Here is a 6,000-nt window from a genome sequence, read left to right as displayed (position 1 = left end):
CCCACCTTTTATTACGATTCCTTTTGTTCTACTTTGTATTTGGATGTCTCAGCCATTGCAAAACCGATTTTCATCAAATAAACTTTGAATTCCTCTTTAGAATGGCATGGCTGTCACAACTACCAGTGGTTTATTGTTATCTCGCAACAATCCTTATCTCCTCCACCAATAGGCCTACTATATACCTTGCTCCCTTTAATCTTTATGCGCTATGTTCGCACGAAAGTTCGGGTATTGTATATACGGCCGCGTACCAAGTTGGCAAATTACTATAATTATAGCACTACAAGATCATGTACCAGTATTCTGCTCAAACGTACCTTTAAACCTGCCCAAACCGATCGATAAATCGGCAAATGTCATTATGGCATTTTTTTTTGTGTGTGTGTTGTTGTTGTTGTGTTTAAGAGGGGTGTTATTTTGAATATTTGACGATTGTGACAGTAGCCTGAATTACAATTGGTGTTTCTCGCAATTACAATCCTTTTTTTTTCAAACTTTTTGTTTTGTTTTGCAATTCCAATCCTGTAACACGCAGCTTGCATTTCTTGTGGGGATTGAGTGTAGGGCAGTATTCCCTTGTGGATTTGGTAGTAAAGTCTAAGTTTCTTTCACTGTTTTGTGTACAAAAGTCATGGCTCTACAATATGTAGCTACTGGTCATTTGAAATAAAAAAAAAATCATAGATTATTTGTCACACAATTTACGTCTAGGCAAAGCTTGGCATTACACCATGGCACATAAAGACCCTTTGGACTGTAAACGTGTTAGGTTACGGTATCAGAGAAGAAAATATATGAAATTTTGTCATCTTATTCAAGCACGTGTTGTAATATGAGAGTTGATGTTTTGTTTTGTTTTGTTTTGTTTTGTTTTGTTTTGCTTTGTTTATGGGAGGGGTCAAATTCCTCGATCATGTTAACTCCTTGTGTGTATTTTTTCTTCTCTTGTGTATTCAAAAAGAATAAACTAATCAACAGGCAATCAGGTGAGGCTCCCCATTCCAAATCTTTGCTTACAGTTTTCGCCAAATCTTGTATTTGATCGTTGTTTTCCACTATCAAAACAAACAAACAAACAAACAAACTCTTGGCGTGGTCAATGAATAAGCGGGGCCTACACAGATGATGATAGAACCCCCGTCGCCCATAAGGCTTATACGGTTTTTACCAGCATTCGTTCTGTTTAATACCACTACAGGAGCTGTGATGAGATTTGGATTAAATTCTCAGAATAAGTCCGTTATTGTAAAAACAAAAACTGATTAGATCCGAAACAATGTTATAAATAACAAATTTCGATGATTAACTATATAGAATGGTGATGTATTGCCCTTATATATTGTTTTTTATAATATGTTTTGTTTACTTTTATATTCTTTGTTGAAAATGAAAATCAATAAAATAAAATGACATAAAATGAAGTAGGACCTAGATTATTTGTTTGTTTGTTTGTTTGGGGGAGGGATGGGGGTTTGTGGGGGGGGGGGACGGGGGTCAACAAGATGCGAGAACATTTTCTGAGACGTTGGTTACACTTAAAATGGCGGAGACATCTAGTTATCATTATCATCGTATTCGTAATGTTCATATAATATGAATATTGTGATTACAATGACAATGATAAAGAATAGAAAGAATACGGAATATAAATAATGATTTTTTTTTCTTGATATATAAATAACAAGGGAATAAATAAATATATTATTATATATATTATTATCATTTTTCGTTCTCTATTTCTTATCATCATCGTAATCATTAACATTTTCATTATTTTTATCATATTATTATTATTAGGATTTTGTCGTTACAACCTATCAGACATTACTATTCACATTTTTTAAAATCCATAAATCTTACACTGTCACCTTTCCTTTGAATTTCTCCTACTTTCGTACAGTTTGTTATTATGCCTTTTTTAAAGCATATTACATGTTGTAAATGATAAGTATTATTATGAAAAAAATATATGTATTGTTTCCTTCTCACGGAATGATTATGATTTATTGCTAAAAATCAATGCTTGTCTATTTGAAAAATGTAGGACGAGAACAGTGCCTTTCAATTTTTAAAAAAAATTCATCATCATCATAACGAGCACCACATTGATAACAATTTATTGTATCTTTGAAACGCTCTCAGCATAATTGCTTCAATGTGCTGGAAATGCCATGCATAATAAATTGTCTTATTATATTTTCCATTACTTTCGTAACAGTTCAGAGTTATTCTCTTGTCAATAATACATTGAATTCCGATCACAATCCAGACTTGCAGCTCAGACTATGAAAACTAACTGCCCCATCGCTCTGCGACAGACAATTTTGTTTCTGTGGAAACAGTCGCGGGCACGAATTCAGTTCCAAGCTGAAGTCTTTACAATGAGTTAATAGGTAAGAAACTTTAATGCTCTCTTTGTGAAGTTTGTAGACCTCAAAGAGATTTTCCCCAGTGACCGGGTAGACCTACAGGTTGTTACACATTTATCGAAGAACGCCCTCTATGTCACCCGAACTTTTTTTTTCAATGAGAATGCACGGCTGCAGTTCTGTATTCTGCCGCTGATATTACAGGAACTACCCCACCCCCCCCCCCCCCCCAAGTAAAAAAAAAAAAAAAAAAAGAATAATTAAAATTTAAAAAAAAAAAGAATAGAAGAAATGATAATGTCTTGTGTTAAGAGAACAGCTTGGCTCCAGACCACTCATTGTATTATAGACTTGGGGCTCACAAATTGGCTCCATATAAAAACAAAAAAGAAGAAGTAAAGGAAGAGGAAAAAGAAGAAGTGGCAGCGAAATTTGGCATCAGGGTGAAACTACTCTGGGGAATACAGTTGTATTCAGGGAATTATAGTTAAAGCAGCACTTACAACGTAAATAGTGATCTAAACATCACTGCCTTGATTACCCATTAACTGCATTGTCAATTTTATGTACTCTTAATCACATTTCATGTATTTAAATCACAACGGATTTTCACTTTGCTATGACCTGGCACACCATGCAGCTTTTCATACAAAATTCCTTGTCTGTGGGACTGTTATATGAAAAGGTCTGCATGAGTAAAGTGTATAGACATTACTTGTGGATGATCTGTATTGATTATAAAATGCAATGCAAAGTGAAGCTTTATGTATGTAATACATAATATTATGCACAGTGTAATCGTAATGCAGCAGTGATTATAATTACACGTAATAAGATTATTATTACATACAGGCCAACCTTCGCCTCGCTTTGTCTTTGTTTAGTCTTATAGACAGTACGCTTTCTTAGAAGCTGCACAATATTAATGAGAATATTGTAAGAGGAACATCAACTTCTGTAGATAGATAGATAGATAGATAGATAGATAGATAGATAGATAGATAGATAGATGAATAGATAGATATAGATAGACAGACAGATAAATAGATAGATAGATAGATAAATAAATAAATAGATAAATGAATAAATAGGTAGATAGATAGATAGATAGATAAATAGATAGGAAAATAGCTAGATAGATAAATAGATAGGAAAATAGATAGATAGATAAATAGATAGATAGGTAGATAAATGAATAAATAGATAGATAAATAGATAGATAAATTAATAAATAGGCAGATAAATAGATAGATAAATAGATTAATAGATAGATAAATAGATAGATAAATAAATAGATAAATAGATAGATAGATAGATAAATAGATAGATAGATAGATAGATAGGTAGATAGATAGATAGATAGATAGATAACAATAGATAGATAGATATGTAGATGGATAGATAGATAGATAGATAGATAGATAGATAGATAAATATATAGATAGATAAATAAATAGATAGATAGATAGATAAATAAATAAATAAATAGGCAGATAAATAGATAGATAGATAGATAGATTAAGATAGATAGATAGATAGTTAAATAGATAAATAAATAGATAAATAGATAAATAGATTGATAAATAAATAAATATATATATATATATATATATAGATAGATAGATAAATAGATAGATAAATAAATAAATACATAGATAGATAAATAAATAGATAGATAGATGGATGGATAGATAGATAAATTGATAGATAGATATAGATAGATAGATAGATAGATAGATAAACAGATAGATAGAATGATCAGAGAGAGATGGAGTGGAAGAAGGGGAGAAAGAGTAAACACATGAACATCGGTATAAAGCCATGTACTTTGACAATATGCGTATTTGCATGACATAGTCATGATAAAGCTCATACAACACATTCTCTTCTGAACATTCGGCAGTTCTATTTCAGTGCAGCTAGTGCTGGGCCCCGTTTTATCAAAAGATATCCTTTTATAATCGATTATAAATTTCCTTACCACACAGACTGCCATAGACTTATGATAGAATCAACTACATAAGCAAATATAATTTCATAAAGCAGGACCCGATAGTGTATCTAGTGTTATATATCTCGGCCACACAAGCGAACTTGTGTTAGCATGTTGCCCTTAAACTCCTGGTACTACAGATTCAGTTCTGGGACTAGTGTTAACAATAATAATAATAATTAATGATACAATACATTCATAGGGATTTATACGGATGTTTCTAAGTGTTGGGCCCGGTGATGCTGTGTAATGACGCTCCTGAACCAAGTTCCATCAGTCTTGACGGTGATAGATAGACAAGTCATGCTTTCCTCTCAGTTGGCTAACACCAGCCTCAGGGATTATGTCTGACCAAGTGCAGTGTTGGTGTGGTTGGTGTTTTTAGCGAGTACACGTCCATGGATGTAAGTCGTGCCCACTCATATCATAAAAGTATGAGCATAGCCGATTGTTATAGGGTAATGTAATATTTTACAATAGTTGCAAGGGAGACAACACCAGTCCTAGCATCGAACTTCAAATCACTTATTGAATAGGACTGGTGTAACTACAGGAAGGATCTACAGTAAGCAGCAAAATATGCGAGTATTTATAATTGTTATAATAATAGACCACAATAATGAATATCGCTGTTGTTTTTTTTTTCTCCAAGGTATAGCTGTTTTCTTTGATTTTGCACCCATGATTCTTCGTTGATATGCAGCAAAATGCTCTTGTTGGTTGGCTGCGGGTTGCTTTTGTTGATTTTGTAACCATGACAATATGATTTCCACTACCGTATGCCCCCACCCAAGAAAAAATGAAATCGCAAAAAAAAAGTGTGGGCGATATTCACTATAATTCTCTACAATTTTTCATTGAGAGTGTGTGATTAAGAGATATATAGAGAAAGAGAGAATGAAAGAGAGAAGAAAAAATAAAATAAACAGAAATATTGCCTAGACGGGATGAAGATAACACATTTCTTTGATAAAAAATACCGCGTGGAAAATATTTACACCAATGACAACAATCAAAGAAAAGCCTTAAAGGTCCTGTTTACTTTTGGGAGCAGTGCTTTAAAAAAAATCAAGACATCACATTTGATCCATATGCGTAGGTCAGTTGTATCCCAAAATATCCTACCATATAAAACTTTTCCAATAAAGCCTAAAATATAAGGAGATATCGCTACTTTTCTCATTAAACCATAACTATATAGACGGTTTAGTCTGGAAACATGTTTATTATAACTATTGTTCACAATTGTATTAAACAATACTTAACATCGACTACACTCACCCCTGGTTCAAATTTTTACATTGGTTGTTTCTATTCCTAACTCACATTTTAGAACGGTTTTGAAGCACTAATGCTGAGTTTTTGTTTCATCTGCAAATGGTAAATTATGCCTTTAAAAGGGACTGTCACAAACGACTACACTTATTTGCCATTATCTCACTCTTCATGAAAGAGTAAGCAGTCAGATTTACTCAAACCGAATATTCAAATGATTTAGAACAGCACTCTTTAAATCAATAATCGGCACGTAACACTCTTCATGGACTTTTTAATACTAAATACCTCTTGGTGCAATCCTGTCATTTTCAAAACTTTGATTTTAATTCACCAAACATTGGCGAATGCCTTTGCTGC

This window comes from Diadema antillarum, unplaced genomic scaffold (assembly GCF_040938485.1).
Source record: "Diadema antillarum isolate AM-2024a unplaced genomic scaffold, OU_Dant_1.0 scf00000126, whole genome shotgun sequence".
NCBI lineage: Eukaryota > Metazoa > Echinodermata > Echinoidea > Diadematoida > Diadematidae > Diadema > Diadema antillarum.
Note: the sequence above shows the minus strand (reverse complement) of the source record.